Raw genomic sequence first — 13,060 nt, forward strand, 5'->3', positions numbered from 1 at the left:
CAAACAAGCATAGAGAAAGACGGCGTCACAGCAGCACGAAACTGAGTTAAAAATGCAAATACAGATTCGACCTGTACCTACCTAGCATAGCTCTTCCTAAACAGCTCTAGCGCAAACTGTCTTTCTTTTTTAACCACTCTCAATCACGTCCTCTTATCCAGTCAGAATATTTCACCCTCAGCTGTCTGTCATTAGATTATTTCTCTCTGGTCGAATCTGCATTTGCATTTTTAAATCAGTTTCGCGCTGCTGTGACGCCGTCTTTCTCTATGCTTGTTTGAATGTTGTTTGGAGAAGATTCTTTTAAAGCAGAGCAGAGGTGCAGTGACAGTGGAGCCGCCCCGAAAGGGCAAAAAACATATGTGGACATGCAAAAGTATGCTAGCACTCTTGAGGTGTGAAAATGACACCAAATGTAGACAGCTTTTTCGAAGACGGAGTCAAAAGGCTGGGACACCGGTGGGAAAGACAAATGCAGATTCGGCCTCAGTCTCAGCAAGCTCAGACCCCATCGGTCTGCATTTGAAGCTGGGAACCTTTTTGTCCCAATGTGCATCACCTGACACCAACATTGAACTTCATTGGCTACACTGTCACCCACTCACCCAATGTGTGGGGATCCTCTTGGAGTCACAGTCAGCCTTGGTTCCCATCATCCTGAATAACTGTGTGTCCTCTGCAAACTTTGCTACTACGCTAGTCACCCTTAGTTCCAGATCACTGATGAATAAATTAAATAGCACCAGTCCCAATACCGATCCTCTCGGGCCCCCACTGCTTACTACACTCCATTGTGAGAGGTAAAGGTAAAGGTTTCCCTTGCTCGAAAGCCAGTCGAATCCGACTCTAGGGTTGCGGTGCTCATCTCCGTTTCAAAGCCGAAGAGCCAGCGCTGTCCGAAGACGTTTCTGTGGTCATGTGGCCGGCATGACTAGATGCCAAGGTGTACGGAACGCTGTTACCTTCCCACCGAAGCAGTACCTATTTACCTACTTGCAATTTCTTGCTTTCGAACTGCTAGGTTGGCAGGAGCTGGGGCCAGAGACGGAAGCTCACTCCGTCATGCGAAACTCGGGTCTCGAACTGCTGAACTACCAGCCTTCCGGTCTGCAGCTCAGTGTCTTAATCACTTTATTCCCGCTCTTTGCTTCCTGTCAGTTTTCAATCCATAAAATAACCTGTCCTCTTATCCCATGACTGCTTAGTTTACTCGGGAGTCTTTGGTGAGGTACCTTGTCAAAAGCCTTCTGAAAGTCCAAGTATATGTCTACTGGGTCACAGCTGATGCAGTGGATGACACGATCTCCTGTGAGTCTTTTCCCTTCTCCTTGCAAACCATTGCCGGATTTCCCCTTGTGCGGGGCTCCAAGGATCGCAGCTGGTCTGGTGTTGGGGAGCCCCCCAGGATGACAAGAAAGTGGCATGTTTTAAGAGGTGACATTTTTTTTTTTGCAAACGGCCTCTTGCATTGTTCCATAAAGCACAGGATGTCAGAAAACAGATTCAGGCTGCCAGGTCTGGGTTGGGAAATTCCTGGAGATTTGGGTGTGGAGCCTGGAGTAGGTGGGGTTTGGGAAGGGGTAGAAAGTAAAGACATCACCCTGCCAACAAAAGTCCGCATGGTCAAAGCAATGGTATTCCCAGTAGTCATGTATGGCTGCGAGAGTTGGACTATAAGGAAGGCCGAGCGCAGAAGAATAGATTCTTTTGAACTATGGTGCTGGAGGAGACTCTTGAGAGTCCCTTGGACTGCAAGAAGAACAAATCAGTCAATCCTCAAAGAAATCAACCCTGACTGTTCCCTGGAAGGCCAGATAATGAAACTGAAGCTCAAATACTTTGGCCACCAAATGAGAAGGGAGCACTCACTGGAGAAGACCCTGATGCTGGGAAAGATTGAAGGTCAAAGAAGACGGGGATGGCAAAGGATGAGATGGTTAGACAGTGTCATAGATGCAACGAACATGAAGTTGAGCCAACTTCAGAGGACGGCGGAAGGCCTGGCGTGATCTGGTCCATGGGGTCGCGAAGAGTCGGACTCGACTGTGCGACTGAACAACAACAACAACAGAATGCTACAGACCTCAGTGGGGTTGAATGCTACAGATTCCACCCTCCAAAGCAGCTATTTTCTCCAGGGGAACTGAACTCTGTTGTCTGGCGATCAGTTGTAATTCCAGAAGATCTCCAGGTCCCACCTGGAGATTGGCAACCCTAGAACAGATTACAGCAATGGCGGTGAATTGTATGTCTACTGGGTCACAGTTGATGTGGCGGATTACACGATCTTCTGTGAGTCTTTCTCCTTCTCCTTCTTGCAAACCTGTTCTGATAACAAACGTTGCCACTTCCTGTGATTTGGTAACTGGATTAAGTTCAATTTGGCTTTGCTCAGAGTACAGGAAGACTCAGGATTCTGGTTTCGGGTCCTCCCCCCCCCCCCATCAGACAAACATCTAATTCTAGTTCCATTTAAAGAATTATGATAGCTGAAAACGGCTATTGTGTTAGGCAAACTGGAGGCCGGGTTAACAGTGCCTTTGGGGGATCCAATTTAGATAAAGTTAAGCTTGGTCATACATTTAGTATTTTATTCCTTTATTTATGCTAAGGATTGTGGTGTTCGGCCAAAGAAGAAAACAGAGCAATTATTCAGGACTTAAATTGCACCCTTGCTCTGACTATCTGCCTCTTGTTGCGCCAGTTCAGATTGAATAATAAAACTTGATAACTGCAGTTAGGAGTCATGATTATAGACCAGAGAGCTGTACAAAGTACGGATGGGCATGGATCACATTTTTGTGGTTCAGTTCATGGCTGAACCACGAACCGAACCATAAACATATATGAACCGACCCAGTTCATATTGGCCCGTGAGCCATTTAAAGTTTAACCCCATGCTTTCTGCTCCCTGGGGCTTTTCGCCACTCAGCAGTTTTTTTGTAAAGAGTTTTTCTGCCCTTCACAAAATGCCACGAACTGCACCAAAATATGCGGAAGTTTGTGGCGGTTCTTCAGTTTGCAAACATTGCTTTGCGAACCACGAACTGGCCAAAATTCACGACGAACTTCAGTTTGTCAGCTGGTTTGTGCCCGTCCCTAGGACAAAGTAGGTCTGTGTCTCCTCTTTCCGTAGTGCTACTAGACGGTCTGAACCTTGGGAAGTTTTAAAGGCAGCTTCTGGTGCAAATCATGTGTATAGGTGTGCATGTCTGCTTAGCTTCAGTCTATCATAGCATTGCCTGCTTTGGGTTATGAAATACCTTGTGATTTCAGGGGTGGAGACTGAATAGAGCAGGGTTCGGGGAGGGGAGGGACTTCAATGGGGTATAAAGCCATAGAATCCACCTTCCACCATGGACATTTTCTCCAGGTGAACTGATCTCTGTTGACTGGATTTTAACATGGTCACGATCCCTTATTTTCAGAATGAACAGGTACAAATTTCTCAGTAGATAAATAGGGAAGATTTTATCGCATACCTGCCCAGTCTCCGTTGCTTCTTCCGTTGAGTGGCTCTGATAAATAACATATGCTATGGACATGTAAAATTCGTAAAAGAAACTGTAAAGCCAGTTCAGTGTAGTGGCTAAGTGCGTGGACTCTAATCTGGGAGAACTGGGTTTGATTCCCCACTCCTCCACGTGCAGCTGCTGGTGGGACCTTGGGTCAGTCACAAGTTCTTTCAGAGCTGTTCTTTCAAGGGCCATTTTCGAGAGAGCTCTCTCAGTCCCGCCTACCTCACAGGGTGTCTGTTGTGGGGAGGGGAAGGGAAAGGAGTCTGTAAGCTGCTCTGAGATGCCGAGTGATGGGCGGGGTATAAATCCAATCTCCTCCTCCTTCAGCATCTACAACCAGCGCCTTCTGCCTTACTGCAGTTTAGGCACAAAGAGGGCTATTTTTATTTATTTAGTTTATATCCCGCCTTTCTCCCCAAGGGGGATCCAAAGTGGCTCACGTTATTCTCCTCTCCTCTGTTTTATCCTCACAACATACAACCCTGCGAGGTAGGTTAGGCTGAGAGTGTGTGAGTGGCCCAAGGTCACCGGGCAGGCTTCCATGCTGTCACGGGCAGTGGTGAGAATATTTCTCCAATGGCTGCCACCACTCTGGTGTGGGTCTCCTCGGGAGGGCCCACAGCACACACCCTCCTCCTTTATACACTCCTTTTCCAGTAGGTTTCCCCTTATAAGTAACCGAATGAGGCATGAGGACAATGCAGGCAGAGTAGCAAGCTATTTTTATTACAGAGATTTAACAACAACTATGATTCAATAACATGTAGGGGGAAAATGAGCACAGTAAAGGTAGGTAAACTAGCAAAATCAGAAACCCCAACATGTCTGACTCTACTGCCCCGGCCTTCTCTAGGTCTTTGGCCTCAAGCTGACCCAGCCCTTTTGGGTGAGGTATCCCTCCTTCTGTAGCAGCCTCACACCAGCCCTGCTCCCTGGGAATGAAACCTCCCCACACTTTGGGCAAGGCCTTTTACCCCTTCTCCCCAGGCAACACCCTCTACTATTCTACTAGTGCAAGTTTTCCCTCCAAATCCTCTGTTAGCCAATCACAGGGTCCAAAGGGTGACCTGGGAAATGTAGGCCCAGATAGCTACTCTAATACAGGCTTCCCTGGAGCCACCAGGCCTCCCTATAGCCTGTAGGCCATACTGCTATAGTCCCAAGATCACGACACATGGCAAGAGTGGAGATTCGAAGCTGGGTCTCCTAGATTCTAGTCTGACCCTCTTAACCACTACATAGTGCTGCCAGATCCCCCGGGGGATGGGAGTTTGCCTGCTCTAGGGGCCCCCAACCCGCCAGGCCCAGATCTGGTGGGTGGTGGAACCTTGCCCCCAAAGTGCCTGGATTGCGCCAATGTGCCTGGCGCGATGATGTACAGGAACGTTGCCAGGGGGACGTTCTAGCATTCGGTCTGAAAACTCTACATTATCATAGAGTTTTCAGGCTGAATGCTAGGGCGCCCCCTGGCGACATTCCTAGCGTGATGCCATCGCTTCTGGGTGATGTCATCACTGCGCGCTCGTGCTACAAGCACGCACAAAAGTCCCGGACCAGGAGCTCCTCCCCTAGCCACTGGAAAGAGGTAGGGATCTGGCAACCCTACCACTACACCATGCTGGCTCTCAGTCACTGCCAGGGATTTCCTCCTGCACCTGCTGGTGTGTTGATGGGCCAGTGGGAGAAAAATTGCCCCAGATGGCGAGGGGGCACCAGCATGAAGTGGACACGATGCTGCTGACTTATGGCTCAGTCCAGTCACAATTTCTCATTGTGGCATGCTTTGGTTGTTGCACACAGAGTACAATGTCTTCCCTCCTGTCCCAGTGACGGGCCATCCTTGGGCCCACCGCCGATGCTGATCGGGACCCCCCCACCCACCACAGGCCAGACTCCAGAGCCCGAAACACTCACCAGGGCAACGGGGGGAACCGCAGGACCGCCGCTGCACCCACCCGACCCCACAGAAATGCTGCCGCTATGCCGCACCTGTGCCGATGCACTCCGCGGCATGCTGGGGGAAGATATAGGCAGGGGAGGGGAAGCCGTGCTGGGAGGGTGAAAAGTACTGAGACTTACTGGTGATTTCAGCTCTCACACTTTATTTCAGCTCAGAACAAGACGAGAGTATCCAGCTCGCAGGCTGGTTTATATGTGCACAACCCCGCTCCCCCGAACACACCCACACACAAGCGATTGGCTATTTACAGTGGCCGAGAGTTTCATAGGCTCTCGGCTGGGAGCCTAGCCTGCCGATAGGTGCCGGCTAGGATCCGCTTGTCCCATTGTTCCTGAGAGCGAAGCTCAGCCGCTTCGCATGACCGCGTGGTGAAATGGCCGCGCAGGCGGTCTGGGATGGATACGTTACAGAAGGGGAGCATGCCTCCAACTCAGGGCCTCCTGGGGAGAGCATCGAGGCTTGCCCAAGCCCAGGCAGACACCCGGAGGAGGAAGCAGCAGCGGGACCATGCCCGAGGCCCGGCATCACTGCCTAAGAAGGGAGTGGAGCCTTCAGGAGTTGGTGGAGGGAGGATCACGAGGGAGGTCAGGTGGCAAGAGCGGGAATAAAAGGAGGAATGGAGGCAAGGGCCAATGACCTGGTCCGGGGTGAACGTCATGCACAGAGAGATAGTAGACGACCCAGCCAGAAGGAGGCGAGTGGAGGGTGGTGAAGTAACCTCCTCCCTCCCTCACGGTCTGAGGCCCTTGCTGTTCCTCAGGGGCAAGGGGATAAGGTGGCGGAACACCTACCCAGTTCAGGATTGAGCAATAGCAAACGGGGGTTGTCTCACTCGTGCGACACCCCCTAACTGCAATACTCCATCTGACCGAACAACCTTGGCTGTTCGAGTCCCACCGCGGCCGGGGTGAGCTCCTGGTCCTTGTCCCAGCTCCTGCCTACCCAGCGGTTCGAAAGCCTTAAGCAAGTAGATAAATTGGGTACCTACTCACTAGGAGTGGGGGGGGCACCCTTCTCTCCCTTGGCTGAAGTTCCACAGCGGTGGTGGCGGTGACGACGGCAGGCTGGCGAGCGGGCTGTGAGGAAAAGATGGCGGCAGTGGCGGCGAGGCAGCAAGCAGGAGTGAGCGGCCCCGAAGGACATCGCAGCGGTGACGTGGGAGGCAAAGGCTGGCTGACTGGAGGAGTGCCGAGGTGAGCGGGCTGTGAGGAAAAGATGGCGGCAGTGGCGGCGAGGCAGCAAGCAGGAGTGAGCGGCCCCGAAGGACATCGCAGCGGTGACGTGGGAGGCAAAGGCTGGCTGACTGGAGGAGTGCCGAGGTGAGCGGGCTGTGAGGAAAAGATGGCGGCAGTGGCGGCGAGGCAGCAAGCAGGAGTGAGCGGCCCCGAAGGACGGCACGGCGGTGACGTGGGAGGCAAAGGCCGGCTGACTGGAGGAGTGCCGAGGCGCGGCAAGGTCGTATGCTGCTGAAACCGGGAGGTGTCGCTGCTGGAAAGAATGGAAAAAAGACCTGCGCCTGAAGATCTGAAGACCTGTGCCGGTAACATCACCAATACCAACAAGAATCCGCCATGGTAAAAAGCTAAGAAGAAGATCCTGCCTTAAAAAGGGGGTGCCCGGGTAAGGAATTCACTCCCCTGTCTATGTGCCCCTAGGTTAGTCAGTTGTATGAACAATGTAAACCGCTCCGAGTCTACGGAAAGGAGCGGTATAGAAATCTAATATGTATGTATGTATGTATGTATGTATGTATGTATGTATGTATGTAACTTACACGTTGTCTCAATGAGTGCCCGAGTCATTCCTTCGATAGCCTTGCCATAGATCAGCCTCGCAGCTCCCCAGGTCATGACAGCGGAGAGGGCTTCTCGAAGCCTCCAGCTTGTGGCACGTGGAGCGGATTGCTGGAGCAGAATCGGGATCGAGAAGATCTAATGAAACTTCTCAACCTTGCACCTTCTTCTTCCTTCCTACTGATGCGGCCTTGTCTTCTTCCTCGAGCATAATCAACCAGAATCTGGGGGAGACACAAAAGGCACTCAGAGGACTCCCGCAGTCTTCCTAGTCAGTAGTCAAAATGGCTGCTGCTGAGGAAGCTGAAGAGGCCTCGTTTGTTTTGTTTTGACTAACTGCTCCCTGGACCGGTTATGATTTGCAAGCTAACAGGCAGCCTTTTGTTCTGAAGTGAGCAATGGTTTCAGCGGCGGTTCTCTTCTGTGTAATAGAGTTAATCTTTCCCGCCAAGTAACAACAAATCGGGAGTCACCATGGAATTATGTGGACAAGAAACATGCCCCAGGGGGAGGGGGGAATGTTAGTCAAGTTAGGGCATTGGAATTATACTGGTGGCTTTGGGCAGTTTTTTATTTTTATCAGTTCTTGCTCTGAACCGTGCAATGCGTATTTGATGTGTGATCAATTCCATGACTGTAACAAGGCACAGAGGAGGTCTTAGGGGTGCCAGGTAACTCAGAGTAGCTTACGGGGGATGGGGGTGCACTTACCAGGAGCAGTGAGGAACGTCTGACATTTCAGCAACATGCCAACATGACCCGAAAGTGATGTAGGCATGTCAGAGATGTGGGGGGCGTGATGCTCTGGTTTTTGGGCAAAACTCCATGGCAGAACTAGCTTCTACCACAGAGTTTTTGCCCAAAAATCAGAGCATCGCCCCCAGTGTCTCTAGCATGTCTACATCACTTCCGGGTCATGTAGGCACGTTGATGAAATGCCGGACATTCTGCCCTTTGGGGGGGTAATTCTCCCACTGGCCAGCTGGCCGGTGGTGAAGAGGCAGGGCCTGGTAGCAAGAGACCTCCATCCCCACCAGGGGGGTCTGGCATCCCTAGGAGGTCTATTATAGCTTTGCATATTTTACACACTGATAAATCTTCAACACGTTCTTCCTGAGCTGTTTGACTGCAGCTTCCAGACACTGTCCCAACATAGAGACAGCTGCTTCGGGAGGCTTATTGGATGAGATGTATAGCTGGGGGTAATTTTCAAATGGACGACAGCTCATTCCAAAGCTTTGGATGACATTATTCAGCAGCCATGAATATGCAAGTAAAAACATCCCACTGAGCCCTGCAGAACCCCACACGACAGCTCCCATTTTGCATTAGGTACATTATCCACAACCACTTTCTATAGATGGTCAGCTTAAAAAAAGAAGAAGAACAAAACTATTTTAATTGCTACTCCTCAAATGCCGTAATTCCAGGAAGAATGGCATGGGCTACAGGAACAAAAGCTGCTGATAAATCCAGCAGGATGAACAATGCCCCATTAGGAGCCCAACGGATCAGACCAGGGTCTAACTAATCCAGCATCCTATTTCACACAGTGGTCATTGCCCTGGAGGGTGAACATAAGAGGTTTACTGATTCTTACTGTGGAGGTTCCCTTTACCCACTATAGTTACTAACCATTAACAGACCTTTACTCCCATGGATCAGTCTATTCCTCTTTAAAACATCCATGCTCGTGGCCATCATTACATCCTCTGGCAGTGAATTTCACAATTTAATTATTCTTGGAAGGCCAGATACTGAAACTGAAGCTCAAATACTTTGGCCACCCAATGAGAAGGGAGCACTCCCTGGAGAAGACCCTGATGCTGGGAAAGATTGGAGGTCAAAGAAGACGGGGACGACAAAGGATGAGATGGTTAGACAGTGTCATCGGTGCAACGAACATGAAGTTGAGCAAACTTCAGAGGACGGCGGAAGACAGGAGGGCCTGGTGTGATCTGGTCCATGGGGTCGCTAAGAATCGGACTTGACTGTGCGACTGAACAACAACAACAACAGAAGTATTTCCTTTTGTCTGTTCTGAATCAACCCACTGGATGCCCCTGAGTTCTAGTATTATGGGAGAAGGAGAAAAAGTCCCACTGTGCGCTGCATTGGTCAGGCCACACGTGGAGTACTGTGTGCAGTTCTGGAGGCCTCACTTCAAAAAGGATGTGGATAAAATGGAGCAGGTGCAGAGGAGAGCGACGAGGATGATTGGGGGCCTGGAGACCAAGCCCTATGAGGAAAGGCTGAGGGACTTGGGAACGTTTAGTCTGGATAAGAGGCGGTTGAGGGGGATGGATAGGATTGCTCTCTTGAAGGGCTGCCACTTAGAGGAGGGCAGAGAGCTGTTCCTGTTGGCAGCAGAGGAGAGGACTCGCAATAATGGGTTTAAATTAAGGGCGGGAAGGTACCGGCTGGATATTAGGAAAAAATTTTTTACAGTAAATTCAGGGGTCATTTTGTAGAAAAAGAGGTGCAGGAGCTCATATAGCACAACTCATTAGCATAACTTATTGCATGTGCCACGCCCCCTGACATCACTGGAAGTGTGTCAGAAGGCAATGCCCACCGCTCAGGCTCCACTGGACTGTTTTGGATTGCTAGCTATTGGGGGAACGTGCAGATCTGTCCTTGCAGAGGAGGGAGAGCTTGTGCCTGAATAAAACCTGGTCTTAAAGGTGCCACTGGACTGTTTTGGACCAGGGGGCTGGGGGGGGGGGCTCTGCAACTTACCATCTTCTTCTTGCTCTGACTGAGGGCTGCTGGGAAAAGGGGGCGGGGAACAGTACACAGTACTCCAAAATGAGACCACAAGATAAATCTATATAGGAGCACTTCAATATTGGCTTTTTTAATTGGCCATTTCCCCCTAATAATCCCCCCCACTGAGTTTGCCTTTTTTTTCCACCACTGCTGAATGCCAGTTTGGTGTAGTGGTTAAGTGTGCGGACTCTAATCTGGGAGAACTGGGTTTGATTCCCCACTCCTCCACTTGCACCGGGCTGGATGACCTTGGGCAAGCCATAGTTCTGGCACAGCTGTTCTTGAAAAAGAGCAGTTTCTGTCAGAGCTCTCTCGGTCCCACCTACCTCACAGGGTGTCTTGTGGGGAGGGGAAGTGAAAGGAGTTTGTAAGATGCTCTGAGACACCTTTGAGTAGTGAAGGGCAGGGTATAAATCCAATCTCCTCTTCTTCTTCTAATCTGGGAGAACCGGGTTTGATTCCCCACTCCTCCACTTGCACCTGGCTGGATGACCTTGGGCAAGCCATAGTTCTGTCAGAGCTGTCCTTGAAAAAGAGCAGTTTCTGTCACAGCTCTCTCAGTCCCACCCACCTCACAGGGTGTCTGTTGTGGGGAGGGGAAGGGAAAGGAGTTTGTAAGCCACTCTGAGACGCCTTCGGATAGTGAAGGGCGGGGTATAAATCCAATTTCTTCTTCTTCTTCTTCTTCTTCTTCTTCTTCTTCTTCTTCAACATCTGCATGTAGACAGAGATTGTCCACCAGAGCAACTAAAGTCCCCGTGCCACAGCCGGGCCTGAAGCCAGATGAGTCTGCCTGCGCCAGATGAGGCCAATGAGTCATCCAGAAAGCCATTTATTTAGTTGCTGCAGTCTTCATACTTTCAATTACTTTCCCCGCAAAAAAAGGCAGATCAGAAACTGAATCCATGTAATACCTGTTATTAGGACAACCCAGTGACACGTAACAGAGTGCAAGCATTCCAGTCCCCCAGAAATTTTCTTCAGGTCAGTGGACTCTCAAGATAGCAAATAATTAAAAAAAAAAATTAAAAAGGAAAAGAAACAACAAAAGACTTTTCAGGTCACCATGATCTCTTTTGGGTTTTTTTTCTGTATTTTTCATATTTGATATGGTCGACCACCAGCTGCTGGCCCACCGCCTCGCCGACGTGGGGATCGGGGGGCTTGCCCTTCAATGGCTTGCCTCGTTTCTCCATGGTCGGGGACAGAGGGTAGTGCTAGGGGAACAACAGTCCCGGAGGCACCCGCTTGAGTGTGGGGTGCCTCAGGGGGCTGTACGGCTCCTACCTGGTGGAATGATCTCCCGGAGGAGATAAGGGCCGTGCGGGACCTCGTGCAGTTCTGCAGGGCCTGTAAAACGGAGCTCTTCCACCAGGCATATGAGTAGGAGCCGCTGCCACCACTACCACCACTGCTTCTTTATAGAGAGAGATCATTCTATAGTGAGAGACCACTGGGGGGGGGGGATAACATCTTTCCATCACCCCAACCTTCCCCCCTGCTACGCAAGATGTTAGGAGTCTTTATGTGCATCCATAGAACTAATTTTAACTTGTTTTAATTTGTATTTTGTATTATAAAATTTTGTATATTGAACGCACTTGGTGCCCTATGTGAGCCGCCCTGAGCCCGTTCGCGGGGAGGGCGGGGTATAAATGTAATAAAATAAATAAAATAAATAAATATGTTGCATGTGTGAGTGAGCGTGCACCTGGAAGTTGTGGCAACTTCTGGTGACTGACCCCTACTGGAGGCCTGGGAGATATTCAGAGAGGTGGCTGAATAAAGCCTGCCCCCACCTCCTGACTGCTGGTATTCCAAGGAGGTTTCCCTTCCAAGAACTTGCCAGAGTCGACTCTGCTTCGCTTCAGAGATCTGATGAGATCGGACTCGCCTGGGCTATCCAGGACAGGGTATGATCTTAAAGAGTGTCAAATGTCAGGCACTGGTGAAACTTATCAACAGAGGCATGACATCCAGACTGCGAGATGTCAGGGGCCTGGAGACCAAGCCCTATGAGGAAAAGGTGAGGGACTTGGGAATGATGTTCAGCCTGGAAAAGAGGAGGTTGAGGGGGGACATGATTGAAAGGCTGTCACTTAGAGGAGGGCAGGGAGAAGAAGATGAAGAGGAGGAGGAGGAGGAGGAGGAGGAAGAGGAGGAGGAGGAGGAGATTGGATTTATACCCCCCCTTCACTCCCCAAGGGAGTCTCGGAGCAGCTTACAATCCCTTTCCCTTCCCACAACACCCTGTGAGGTTGGTGGGGCTGAGAGAGCTCTCCTGAGAACTGCCCTTGAGAGAACAGCTCTGAAAGAACTTTATGACTGACCCAAGGTCACACCAGCAGCTGCATGAGGAGGAGTGGGGAATCAAACCCGGTTCTCCCAGATTAGAGTCCGCACTCCCAACCGCTACGCCAAACTTGGCGGCTCTCAAAATTTTGAGGTTCATACTAAGGCCTCCAGATATATTATTTCCCTGTCTGTTCAATCCATATGCAGAACATCTCATAAAGAAAGCTGAATTAGATTTAGATGAAGGTGGAGTGAAAATGAGTGGAAGGAGCATCAACAGTTTTAGCTATGAAGATGACACCACATTACTGGTGGAAAATAGTGCACATGTGCTGCTGTCAAGCCAAGTCCCTCCCATTCGATATCTGTACCTTTGATTTTTTTGTACCTAAGTGTAGGACTTTGCACTTCTCTCTATTGCAATTCATTTCAGTTTGAGCCAGTTTGGTGTGAGAGCCAGTTTGGTGTAGTGGTTAAGTGTGCGGACTCTAATCTGGGAGAACCGGGTTTGATTCCCCACTCCTCCACTTGCACCTGCTGATGTGACCTTGGGTCAGTCACAAGCTCTGACACAGCTGTCCTTGAAAAAGAGCAGTTTGTGTCAGAGTTCTCTCAGCCCCACCCACCTCACAGGGTGTCTGTTGTGGGGAGGGGAAGGGAAAGGAGTTTGTAAGCCGCTGAGACTCCAAGTGAAGGGCGGAGTATAAATCCAATCTCCTCCTCCT

This window comes from Gekko japonicus, unplaced genomic scaffold (genome assembly GCF_001447785.1).
Source record: "Gekko japonicus isolate JY-2015 unplaced genomic scaffold, Gekko_japonicus_V1.1 scaffold1074, whole genome shotgun sequence".
NCBI lineage: Eukaryota > Metazoa > Chordata > Lepidosauria > Squamata > Gekkonidae > Gekko > Gekko japonicus.